This window comes from Triticum aestivum, chromosome 2A, assembly GCF_018294505.1.
Source record: "Triticum aestivum cultivar Chinese Spring chromosome 2A, IWGSC CS RefSeq v2.1, whole genome shotgun sequence".
NCBI lineage: Eukaryota > Viridiplantae > Streptophyta > Magnoliopsida > Poales > Poaceae > Triticum > Triticum aestivum.
Window position 1 is genome coordinate 83,776,448 of NC_057797.1, and position 14,208 is coordinate 83,790,655.

The following is a 14,208-nucleotide window of genomic DNA, read 5'->3' on the forward strand; positions in this document are numbered from 1 at the left end:
GTCGCATTTGGGGTTGTTCTTTATTTTGGTTCCGTAGTCGGACCTTGAGTGTAACTGGATGAATGTAATGATATTTATGCTATTTGTGTGACGTGGCGAGTGTAAGCCAACTATGTACCTTTTCCCTTATTCTTACATGGGTTGTTGTGAAGATTACCTCACTTGCGACATTGCTTACAATGCGGTTATGCCTCTAAGTCGTGCTTCGACACGTGGGAGATATAGCCGCATCGTGGGTGTTACAAGTTGGTAATCAGAGCCTTCCCCGACCTTAGGAGCCCCCTTCTTGATCGAATCGCTGGCGTTGTTGAGTCTAGAAAAATGTTTTGAGTCATTTAGGATTATATATATCGGAGAGTAGGATTCTTTTTACTCCTCAGTCCCTTCGTCGCTCTGGTGAGGCATCCTGACGTAGAGTTTTGACTCTTCTCTTCTCAAATTTCACTAAAAAATTTAGGATCACGCGGGTATCTTGGAATCGTTCCGATGGTTTTGTGACGAGAACATTGTTCTTGGTGCCTCCTGACATTTAGGGGTTGTGGCAGTGTCCCGGGGAGTTGAGCTCCGAGGTGTTGTCGTCACAATTTTATCGTTGCAATTCTGGAATACCTGAGTTTCGCCGACATCGAAAATCTCTTTTATGCAGTTGTTGGTGAGATAACCTCGACGCCACCCAGTACTGGGGCGGGAGTTCGGGAGTATTGCCATAACTCGTATAACGGATGCTTTTCGAAGGTTGAGGTAAATGATTTCCGAAGGTTTCTTGGTTATGTGTTGAAGGATGGATATAGTTGGATGTAGGATTTGCTAAGTTTGGGTGAGATATTATGCTTCTCCTGTATCCCCAACACCTGATTGCATAACCGGGAAAGTTTCGGGAGTTTCATAGGTGGGAATTCATGTAGCTCTAGTATTTCTTCCGCATATATTTTGTCTGTGATTGGGTAATCCTTACCAAGTATTTGTTCTTGTCCAAACCTTGTTTTTTTATTCTTCTACCTCTATCTAAGTGGCTTCTCAATTTATGGAAGTGTGACCATTTCAATTGGAATGCATTCGTTCATTTTGTTCGGATGTTAAGACTATATGTTGCAATTTCAATCCATTTGATTCAGCTTGAATATATGTCTGTCAAGATGTTAACGGATGTCACCCTCTTCAGGATGGCTCCTCCTACGCATTCGAATCCTGATCCGCCACCACCACCTCCACCTCCAGAGGCATGGCAAGCTGTGATGGCCGCTACCAATGCAAACACGCAGCTGATCATGAAAATTTTGCAAGAGCGCAACCAAGGGAATCAAGGCCATGGCAACAATCAGAATCAGTTTTCTACACTCAACCAGTTCCTCGTAAACCAGCCAAAGACCTTCAGCAACTATGTCGAAGGAACAGACACTGATGATTGGCTCATGGATATCTGTAAGCATTTCGAGTGCAGCAACGTCAGGCATGAGGACTTTGTCAAGTTTGCCTCGTTCCAACACAAAGACCAAGCTGCAAAATGGTATCAACAATACAAAGATTCCAGAGGAGGTCGTGTGATTACCTGGAATGAATTCCGTCAAGACTTCAAAGCTCACCACATTCCTCAGAGTGCTGTTGAGAGCAAGCATGAGGAATTCCGCAACCTGAAGCAAGGCAGCTTGTCTGTTTACCAGTATAACATCATGTTCCAGAAGCTCGCTCGTTTCACCAAGCAGGACGTCCCCGACGAGAAGAGCATGATTTATCAGTTCATAGGTGGTCTCAGTGAAGATCTTCAACTTGCTCTCATGCTTTTTGAGCCTCAGAAGTACGATGAGTTTTACAACATGGCACTGAAACAAGAGATGGCTCAGCTGAAGCGCGATGCTTCCAAGAAGCGGGTCAGAGATGCGACTCCTTCTTCCTCAACTCAAGTGGTAACTAAGCAGCAAAAGTATTGGTTGCCTCCTCCTCCTCCGTTCCGTCAGCCTTATCAGCAGAAGAGCAAAGGTGGCAATGGATCTTCCCACCCACCTAACCCAGGCTTTCAGAACAAGACTTCATCTCATGCTCCAAGATCAAGTGCTCCATATCACCGTCCGCTCTCGGAGGTCACGTGCAACAAGCGTCAGCAGAAGGTCACTATGCCAACAAATGCTTCAATCAGAGGCATCTTCCTCCTCTTCCTATGAGATCTGCTAGCACCGCAGTGGTCAAGCATAATCCCAAGCATGCCATGGTCAACTTGTTGAACGCAGCTCAGGCAGAGGACTCGTCAGATGTGATTATGGGTAACTTTCCAGTTAACTCTACTCCTGCAAAAGTACTTTTTGATACTGGTGCATCGCATTGTTTCATGTCAAGATCATTTGTTTCAAAGCATGACTTCGTTTCGGAAATGTTGGGTAAACCTATGGGAGTGGTTTCTCCGGCCAAGTCTATGAGGGCTACCTCGATAGTCCCGGATGTTTCTATCATGATGGGTGATTTCAAGTTTCTGGCTTCTCCAATGGTCCTTGGTAACTTGGATATTGATCTTATTCTCAGAATGGATTGGCTTTCTAAGCACAAGGCTCAGCTTGATTGTGCTGCCAGGCAGATTCAATTGACACACTTGTTTGAGGATGTAATCGTCTTTGCTGCTCGTGATGATACCATCCGTCTGTTTTCTCTCAACGAGAAGGGTGAGTTGGATGCCATTTCTCAGATTCCAGTCGTTTGCGAATATCAAGACGTCTTTCCAGAAGAGCTTCCAGGAATGCCTCCGCACCAGCTAGTTGAATTCGTCATCGATCTTGAGCCTGGCACGGAACCTATTTGCAAACGTCCTTACAAGCTTGGACCTGAAGAGTTGAAGGAGCTGAAGAAGCAACTCGATATTCAAGAGCGTATGGGTCTCATCCGTCCAAGTTCTTCTCCATGGGGTTGTGGTGTTCTTTTCGTCAAGAAGAAGGATGGAACAGACAGACTTTGTGTCGACTACCGTCCATTGAACAGGAAGACCATAAAGAACAAGTACCCACTTCCCAACATCAATGAGCTTTTCGAACAACTCAAAGGTGCTCAAGTTTTCTCAAAACTTGATCTCCGTATGGGCTATCATCAGATTCGCATTCGTGAAGAAGATACCCCCAAGACAGCTTTCAGAACAAGCTATGGTTCATATGAATACACTGTCATGTCTTTCGGCCTTGTCAACGCTCCTCCAACATTCTCTCGCATGATGAACTTCATCTTCAACGCCTACACAAATGACTTCGTCTTGGTCTACCTCGATGACATTTTGGTCTTTTCCAAGAACAAGGAGGATCATGCCAAACACTTGAGATTGGTGCTGGATAAACTCAGAGAACATCAGTTCTATGCGAAGTTTTCAAAGTGCGAGTTTTGGCTCGATGAGGTTCTCTACCTTGGGCATATCATCTCCGCCAAGGGCATAGCTGTTAATCCTGAGAAGGTGTCTGCAATTGTGAATTGGGAACCACCTCAGAATGTGAAGCAACTCTGCAGCTTCCTTGGGCTAGCAAGCTATTGTCGAAGGTTCGTTGAGAACTTCTCAAAGATCGCGAAGCCTCTTTCCAACCTCCTCCAGAAGCATGTGAAGTACGTCTGGTCGCCTGAATGTGACATCGCTTTCAACACCCTGAAAGAGAAGTTAGTCACTGCTCCAGTTCTGACTCCTCCTGATGAATCCAAACCGTTTGAGGTCTTCTGTGATGCTTCCTTTCAAGGTCTGGGTGCAGTGTTGATGCAAGAGAAGAAAGTTGTGGCCTATACCTCTCGCCGGTTGAAGCCCAATGAAAAGAACTACCCCACTCATGACCTCGATTTGGCGGTAGTTGTCCATGCTCTTTTAACTTGGAGACATCTCTTGTTGGGAAGAAAAGTGGACATCTTCACTGATCATAAGAGTCTCAAGTACATCTTCACTCAGCCAAACCTCAACCTCAGGCAGACTCGTTGGGTCAAAATGATTCAAGAGTATAATCCAAGTATCGAATATACTCCAGGCAAGGCCAATGTAATTGCTGGCGCATTGAGCAGGAAGGCTTACTGCAATAGTTTGATTCTCAAGCCTTACCAACCAGAGCATTGTGAAGCTTTCCGCAAACTCAATACTCAAGTTGTTCCTCATGGTTTTCTTGCCAACCTTCAAGTCTCTCCTACTTTGGAAGATCGGATTTGTGAGGCTCAACTTCTTGATGCTATGGTGAAGAAGGTGAAGATTGAGATTGCTAAGAGTCAACCCAAATACAAGTGCTATCATCTTGAAGACAAGGATACTCTATTCTTCGAGGATCGCATTGTTGTGCCTAAAGGTGACCTTCGTAAAGTCATTATGAACGAGGCTCACAATTCACTCCTCTCTATTCACCCTGGAAGTACAAAGATGTACCAGGACCTCAAGCAGTCGTATTGGTGGACTCGAATGAAGCGCGAGATTGCTCAGTTCGTGAATGAATGTGATGTCTGTAGAAGAGTGAAAGCAGAACACCAACGACCAGTTGGTCTCCTCCAACCTCTTGCCATTCCAGAATGGAATTTTGACCATATTGAGATGGACTTCGTGACTGGATTTCCAAAGTCCAAGCGTGGCAATGATGCTATCTTCGTTGTCATCGACAAACTCACTAAAGTGGCTCATTTTCTTCCTATCAAAGAATCTATCACAGCAGCTCAGTTGGCAGAGCTATATACCTCCAGGATTGTCTCTCTGCACGACATTCCGCAGCTGATATCTTCAGATCGTGGCAGCATCTTCACCTCTAAGTTCTGGGATCCTTTTCAGAAGGCCATGGGCACCAACATTCGCTTCAGAACAGCTTTTCATCCCCAAACTAGTGGCCAAGTCGAGCGAGTCAATCAGATTCTTGAAGATATGCTAAGGGCATGTGTCATTTCTTTCGATATGAAGTGGGAAGATTGTCTTCCATATCCGAGTTCTCCTACAACAACAGCTTCCAAGCGAGTTCGAGCAAGGCCCCATTCGAAATTCTCTATGGCAGGAAGTGACGTACTCCTCTTAACTGGTCAGAGACTGGTGAACGTCAACTTCTTGGCAATGACTTGATCACAGAGGCTGAAGAAATGTGCAAAGTCATTCGTGAAAATCTCAAAGACGTGATATCGCGCCAAAAGAGTTACTATGATAGCAAGCATCGTGACTTGGCTTTCGAGATCGGAGACCATGTCTACCTCCGCGTCTCTCCAATGAAAGGTACTCGTCACTTCGGTATCAAAGGGAAGCTTGCCCCTAGATATGTGGTCCCTATCAAGATCATCAGCAAAAGAGGCGATGTCGCCTATCAACTTGAGCTTCCCTCCAACTTTGCAAACGTGCATGACGTGTTTCATGTCTCTCAGCTCCGCAAGTGTTTCAAGACTCCTGACTGCACCATCAACTTTGAAGAGATTGACCTCCAAGAAGACATGTCTTATCATGAGCACCCCGTTGCTATTCTTGAAGAAGCTGAGCGCAAGACTCGCAACAAGTCTATCAAATTCCTGAAAGTCAAGTGGTCACATCATTCCGACCGTGAAGCCACCTAGGAACGCGAGGACAACCTCCGTTCTGAGTACCCGGAGTGTTTCCAGTCCTAGATCTCGGTATGAGATCCTTTCGTAGTGGTGGAGTGTTGTAACACCCCGTATGTAACATGCCATATTTGTATTCCAACTCTTGCCATTTCCGGCACTAAGTTATGTTATTTCCTTGTTGTTGGGTTTTTGCCTTCGTGTGCTTCTGTCTTGTTATGCATCTCATATCATGTCATCATGTGCATTGCATTTGCATACGTGTTCGTCTCATACATCCGAGTATTTTCCCCGTTGTCCGTTTTGCATTCTGGCGCTCCTATGTCCTCCGGCGTCCCTTTCTACCTCTTTTCATGTGCGGGTATTAAACGTTATCGGATTGGACCGAGACTTGCCAAGCGGCCTTGGTTTACTACCGGTAGACCGCCTGTCAAGTTTCGTGCCATTTGGACTTCGTTTGATACTCCAACGGTTAACCGAGGGACCAAAAATGCCTCGTGCGTGTTGCAGCCCAACACCCCTCCAAAGTGGCCCCAAAACCCACCTAAAGCCCGTCCATCATCTAGGTCGTTCAATCATGATCGCGTGGCTGCAAACCGTGCTCAATTTTGAGCCTCCTAGCTCCCTCTACCTCTATATATAGCTCCTCCTCCGAAATCCCGGGTCTCTTCCCCCCTAAACCCTAAAATTCCGCTCCCCGCACCGCCAGACACGTTCGGAGCGGACCGGACGCGTCCGCCACCGCCTCCGCGCCAACCAGCGCCTGCCACGTCATCCCGCCGACCCGCCGCCGCCCGAGGCCCGCGGAGCCCGATCCGGGCCCCCCGAGCCCATCCGCGCAGCGCCGCCCGCGCCATCGCTCCGCCGCCCGCGCCTGTTCACCGCCGCCCGCTGGCGCTCACCCCGCCGCCCGCCAGTGCTCGCCTCCGCCGTGCCTCCCTCACCGTCCGGCGCCACCGTACCGCCATCGCCTCGCCGTCCGGTCTCCAACCCCGGCGAGCTCCTCTGGCCGCTCGAAGCTCCGGCCACCTCGTCCACAAGCTCCGGCCTCCTTCCTCGACGCAGACGACCATCTCCGGTGACGAACCTCGACATTCGCGCTCGATCCAATTTGGATCTGGAAACCCTAGCTCGGGGTTGACTTTTTCTCCTCTGTTCCAGTATTTTTTGCATATTTCAACGCATCATAACTCTGCAACCGTGGCTCCGTTTCGGGCGTGTAGCATATCAAAATGTTCCTCTCGACGAGTACTTCATTTCATATCATTGCATCATGTTCATTTGAGCTCATCTTGATGTCCTAAATGCTGTTGGAAGAGTGCTAGTTTCTGTTAGTTTCAGTTTCATATCAGTATTTGGACATTTGTCATTTTTGCCATGATTGATGTGTGCCTCCTATGAACTTGAGCTCTACATGAGTTTTGAAGTATGTCATGCCATCTTTACAGGGGTGTATGCCATGTATTTTTGTGATCTCTGTGGTGACTAGCACAAGCATGCAAAGTAGCTTACTTAATGTTGCTGATTTCATGGACTTAGAAATATTCTAAGCCATTGTCCTGTTTCTATTTTTATGCCATGTGTTCATGTTGCTACCAAGTGATCCATGCCTCTTTTGAGCATGATCAGTAAGGATGTTTTGTAGATATTGTGATGCTATATCCATCCATGTCTTTGGTTACAATTATGGAGCACCCTAGCTTGAGTCAATCGAGCTCTACTTTTGCTATAAAATGTTCCTGGCAGAATGTTTACATGTTAAGCAGTTTTGCCGAGCTTGTTATAGTTGATCCATGCATGCTATGTTATTGTTCTTGCCATGTCTAGCTTCTATGCCATGTATACTTGCTGGGCATATGCTTAGTTTATCATGCAATGCTTTGTGGTGAGTGCATCGAGCTCGTAAACATGCCTACTTAATGTCTGTTTTGCCATGTTCCAATTTTTCACTAAGTCTGAATCTGTTAATGATAATTGCTATGTTCACATGGTTGCCATTGTATTTTCTGATCCCTTTTGGCTTATGATCAGTAAGGGACTTTTATTGTATGCTTTGAGTAGCTTCATGCCATGCCTTGCTTTGCCATGATATGTTCCTGTAGCATGTAGTTATCTTGCTCTAAACATTGCTTCTTGATGTTAAATTCCTGGCATGTTGTTATTTTCACAAAGTCTGTATCCTGATATCTTTTGCAATTTTTCCATGCTTGTTTGAACTTGCTATTGAGTGAATTAGTAGTAGCTCAGTGTTCATCTTTTGTCAAGCATCTTGAGTGAATCCCTGCCATGTATTTTGTTGTTATGTTAGAGTGGTGTAGAATGTTTTCCTTGATGCATTTAGATGGCCTCGTGCTGTTAATCGCAGATCGACACCATATTTGTTTTGCTTGTCATTTCCAAACCGTGCATCCGATTCCGGGGATCTTTATATCGATTTCGACCGAAATCAACTCCTCTTTACAGTGGCACTCTTGGTTTTCCAAGTTGAGGCCAAGTTCAATCTTTCCTTTCCAAACATGCATATGCATCGCATATCGCATCCCGCATATCATGCCATGTTTTGCATCATGTTGTTTGTGCATTGCACGTGGTTGATTGTGTCTCCCTTTGCTTGTTGTTCTTTCTTTGGGTAGAGCCGGGAGCCGAGTACGTGATCGAGGAGCCCGTTGAGTACGCTTACGAGGATCAAGTCAACTCGGAGAACTTTGCAGGCAAGATGACCATACCCTCGAAATCACTTCTATCTTTGCTTGCTAGATGCTCGCTCTTTTGCTATGCCTATGCTACGATACCTACCACTTGCTTATCATGCCTCCCATATTGCCATGTCAAACCTCTAACCCACCTTCTCCTAGCAAACTGTTGTTTGGCTATGTTACCGCTTTGCTCAGCCCCTCTTATAGCGTTGCTAGTTGCAGGTGAAGATTGGAGTTTGTTCCTTGTTGGAACATGTTTATTGTTGGGATATCATTATTATATCTTGCATATTTTAATGCACCTATATACTTGGTAAAGGGTGGAAGACTCGGCCTTATGCCTGGTGTTTTGTTCCACTCTTGCCGCCCTAGTTTCCGTCATACCGGTGTTATGTTCCTTGATTTTGCGTTCCTTACACGGTTGGGTTATAATGTGAACCCCTCGACAGTTCGCCTTGAATAAAACTCCTGCCGCAAGGCCCAACCTTGGTTTTACCATTTGCCACCTAGCCTTTTTACCTTGGGTTTCACGGACTCAAGGTGTCGTGGAGTTGTCATGGCAGATGTCCTGGAGCAAGGACTTAGTCGTAGGGCCATCACACTAGGAAGCTTAAAGGGGTTAATCGGGACAAAGGACACAAGAGAGGGTTTTATACTAGTACGGCCCCTTACGATGAAGTTAAAAGCCTACGTCTAGTTGGGATTGGTATTGCTGAGGTTTCGATCTCCAAGAGGCTCAACTCGCCGGCTTGGTGATTGACTTGGTTGTTTCTCGCCCTAAACCACCATCGGGTCGTCCCCTTATATACACGGGTTGACGCCTGGTGGTTTACAAAGTCCCGGCTGGCTGATAATCGTGTCCGGCTCGATGACTTCCTTTACATGCCTTTCTTTACAGGTCTTTCCGCCCATATGGCGGTTTACAATAACGGGCCTTAAGCCGGCCCGAGGCCTTTGGGCTTTCTATATACACTAATAATCTATCATCTTGACTGTATATTGGGCTTCCTATGTAACCCGCCATTAAGGCTGACCCGGCCCCTCCTGGGCGGGTCTCGGCTGATAGTAATATCCCCAACGTTAGGCCCCAGGTTGACTTTGAACTTTGTTCTTTGTCAATCTTCAATACTTAGGCAGAATTCATCCTCTGTCTGAAAACTTCTTTAACCCGCCGTGACGTCATCTTTTTGAAACACAAAAAACTTTCATGACGTCATCTTCCAACGGATCTTTCATTTTTAATGCCTTCCGGGAATCGAGGCATCTGTTCAGTTGGACAATCATTATTGGGTCTCCTTGATTTTCGCGCCCGCCTATTCGCGCATTCCCTTATAAATAGGCATAACTTAGGTCTTTCTCATTCTCCTTTCTTCCTCATCTTCTTCCTCTCGCAACCTTCATCGCTGCTTGAGCTCCGCCGCCGCCGCAACTCTCATCGTCGTCGTCAAGCTTGGCCGCTGCATCAACCTAAGTCCGTCCAGAGAATGCGGCGACTCTTCGCAGCAGGCCTGCATCTTGTAAGTTTTCTTCTCTCTCACGCACCTAGATCTGTTTAGGTTTGCGAGTTCTTCAGTGTTCTTCACCTGTTCGCCATGGATCATCTTGTAGATCTTCTCCGCAACTTCTTTTGATCCAAAAAAGAGATATAACTCGTGCAGTAGCTGTTTGGCATTCATTGTTGATATCAGTAGATCCCTTTTATCAGTATAGATGCTTCTTTATAGTCGACGAACTCATTTGTGCTAAGTTTCTAGGTCTAGAATATTTCCCCTTTTGAAATAGCCTTTTGATCCAAAATGATAATGATAACTTGGTGAAACTTGTTTATGCCAACACTTAACTGAATCTGCCTTTTGATAAAATCTGTAGTCATGGCGGCTTACCACTCCGGATTTCTTTTCCCTATATGTCATTAGCCCTTAGTTAAACCGCCATTACTTGCTTTATAATTCACCGTAGATTGAACCGGCATATTATTATTTATTTTTCAGTTCGTTGCACATCATGCCGTCGAAGTCACTCACCGTCTGTAACTGGGTCCCTTCATCCGTAACTGAGGAATGGTTAAAAGAGTTCTTCATCGTTGGGTTTCTGCCTTCAAAGAATGTCATGTCTTATCATGCTCCTGACCCGGAGGAAGAATGTCCCAATCCAAAAGACGGAGAAGTGATTATCTTCACTGACCACATGAACCGTGGCTTTTCATCGCCCGGTTCAAAATTCTTCAGAGAGGTCCTTCATTTTTTTAAACTCCATCCTCAGGACCTTGGACCCAATTCTATTTCCAACATTTGTAACTTCCAAGTGCTCTGTGAGGCATATCTTCAGCAAGAGCCCACCGTAGAACTGTTTAGAGAGTATTTTTATCTGAATCGTCAGAATGAATGCACCAATGGTTCTAGCTTAGAACTTGGAGGCATCTCGATTCAGCGCCGTCAGGGTGCTGTTTTCCCTCTCATCGTCTTACCGAGCCACCCAAAGGACTAGAACCAAACTTGGTTTTATTGTCAGGATACTTCTCCAGCAAACAAGAAGCCTCTGCTGGGTTACCGCCCTAGTTGTCTTGACTCCAAGTTCACCCTTCTGGATAAGCTTACCATCGCTGAACGTAGGAAGCTTCTTCCCTCCATTAAAAGAATCAACGGCTTGTTGGGTAATGGTTTAACCGGAGTAGATCTGACCCATTGCTGCATCTCATGGCGGGTTATTCCATTAAGTCGTCGATCTCAACTGATGTATGAATATGACAGAAGCCCGGACAACCCTCTTCGTCACAGCCCAGTTGAACTCACCGAAGAAGACATTGTTTCGATGTCAACCCTTTTGGTAAATGGGAAGTACGAAGATTGCAGTATTGTTGGGTTAAATCCCTTCTCCAAGATTAATCCGGTGCCAGAAGTAAGTACATTCTGATCTCTTTTTCTTTGTGTTTTGCCCAGCTATTAGTACTTAATACTGATCTTTCTTCTTGTCTTTACAGGCCAATTCTGACTTCTGGAAGGTGAAATATGACCACGAAGCTGCCAAGAAGGCGAAAGCCGCCGCTATGAACACCAAGAAGACGACCCGGAAATCAAAGAAAAAGAACAAAACTACTGCTGAAGATTTAATGAAGCTTGATGATACGTCTGACTCGGAGGTAGCCCTTGATTCCCTTGGCCAATTTTTTAACAATCTTATTGACACTGATCCTTACCAGGATGACACTGGGGCCAGTCAGGCCGGGGAAGCAGAGGTAACTATCATTTCCTCCGACTTAGAGCCTTTATCAAGACACAAAGTTCGACGAGTGATCCATAAAGTAAGGTTTTCTAAGCCTTTAGCTCACTTGGATCCCAACTTTCATTTGAAAAAGCAGCAACACGAAAGCCGCCGTGAAGCTGATATTGAAGATGAACCGGCTGTTGACCTTCAACAGACCCCTCGAAAACGCCTGAACGAGGTTTACCTTTACTGTCCTTAACTTGTTTTAATGAATCCTGCTCATTGTATTCCTTTTAACTCCTTTCTTTTACCTTTTCAGGAGGTGTCTCGTTCTTCAGGCGACTCTTCACAAACACAATTCCCGGCTTTCAAGACTACCCCGGGTAATCAAAAAATCCTCTTTTCTTCCAGGCTGTTCAATTGTATCTTGATGTTGACTGTCCTGTAATATATATATATATATATATATATATATATATATATATATATATATATATATATATAGTGTTACTATTCATCACCCAGGGTGCATAATAAGTTATTGTTCACCCGAGGTAATCTTACGATCATCTCATAACTAAATTACGTTTCGAATTCAAATAGTTACATTCCTATTGATTCACTACGTAAAATTTGACATAAGAAAATAAAATTATAGGTCATAAGACAAGAAAATTTGCAGTTTATGTGTATTTTAGACTATGTTTTTACGTTTGTAATTTTACATAACATAAAATATTTTTTACGGTGATTATATATTTTCTTACGGTCCCTTTTTGCGTCGGAAATAAGACAAAACTTACGGAACATAAAATTATGATGCATTGATGGTAAAATAGAGGGGGGTGAAGAATAACTATTCCTCACCCAGGGTGACGAATAGCGCGACCCTATATATATATATATATATATATATATATATATATATATATATATATATATTTCTTTAGTGGCTAGGCTAGATCCAAGAAAGCGAAGGTAACAAAGCCGGTGGAAGACCCGCCAGTACCAATGTCTGAGCCGGCTAGGCTGCCTTCTCCATTAACTACTGCCCCAGAAGACCCGCCTATTATCCATGAACCGAATCCTTCAGAGCCGTCCCTTGACCGAGCTACCATGAATCCTTCCACAGTCGGACCGTCAAGCTCAACTGACCCGCCGTCTCCACATGCTCCAGATGTTCAAATTACCGGGAGTCGCTTTGTTGAGCCGGGGAATCCAACGGTGTTGACTCGGTGCACAGCAAAGCAAGAAGCATTGGAGCGGCAGAAGGTTCGCTTTGATATCGCCAACTATGACCGTCTCAATGCCAGTGATATCTTATCTGGCTATCTCAGTCATGTACACTCCAGTCGTGAGTCTGAGATTGAGATGGTCAAGCAGCTTCAGTTGAAATATGAGGTATGTTATTTCCGGTTTACCAATATTCCTTCAGCCCCCAAGTCTTCAGATTATAAGAGAAACGAAATGACCTGTAGACTTAGAATATAAGCCGAAACTTTTATCTCTGAAGCTTTGCCTTGTACTGATAGAACAAAACTTCACCCATAGTCCCCAAGGACCGGTTCATTTTGATCATTAATGAGTCGGTACTTTAAAATGTAAAACTGTCTTTAAAGTATTTTAACACTCGGCTTAACCTTGAAAAACTTGCTGAACTACGTACATTAGCCCCCAAGTGCCAAGTGTTGTTACTTTGTAAAGGACTTGGGACTTCAAATATATTGGTTGAGTCGCAAAAATTTAATTTGGCATACATTAGCCCCCAAGTGCCAAGTGGTTTATTCATAAAGTACTTGGGACTTCGAATTTTGAATTTGGATACTGGAATTTAAAACCAAATCTTGACTTATCTGAATGTTTCACAGAATGCATTGTGTGAACTGACCTCCCAATTGACTGACACAAAGACCCGGCTAGCAAGTCAGGAGTCAGAAATCAAATCTTCCACCTCCAGATTACAAATGAGCCTTTCAGAAACGGAGACTTCGAAGACCAGCTTTGCTGCCGAAGAGAAAACTTGGGAGAATGAGAAAACACTCCTGACCCGCCGAGCTGAGACAGCCGAAACAGCTCTGAAAGAAATTTCAACAGAGCTGAACAATTTGAAGGGCCGGGTATCTCAGATGGTTGCTGCGATTTTTGGTAAGCCGTCTGAATTGATCTTGAATATAATTTTTGTCAAACCGGAATATGATCCGCCAACTGACTTTGTTAAAAATATATACAGGTCCGCGAAGCAAAAATCTGAGCCAAGACCCATTGATTAAGCTAAAGGCAGTATATACCTTGGTTTCACAATTGTACATTGGTGCACAACGGGCTCTGGCCGCTATCTCTCCGGTAAATCAAGGATCCAACCGGCTTAGCGATGTCCTGAAGAAGCTGTCCATCCTTCCTTCTAGATTCCAAGAGGTAAAACGCTCCTGTGCACGAGCCGGTGCACTGACTGCCCTAAGCCGTTCCAAAGCTTGGGTGTCAGACCTAGACCCGGCGGACATGGCAAGGGGCTATCCTACTGTGAAGGAGGACGGGTCTCCTTTTGATCAAGCTGACTTTATAGCCTGCGTCCGTGAAGTCCAGCCTCAGGCGACTAGCCTTGGAGATGACACCAACGTGGAAAAATACCAGCCGGGTTTTGACAGTGCAAATAAGAAGATGGCCACTCCTTCATACAAAGTTTCCGATCTGATTCCACCTGTGAGAGATGATACATTCGCCCTGGAAATTGACCCGGTCAGCCTGATTGACGATGAAGCTGAATTTGTCGCCATGAACGGCTTTGATTAGTCCAAATCCAACTTCC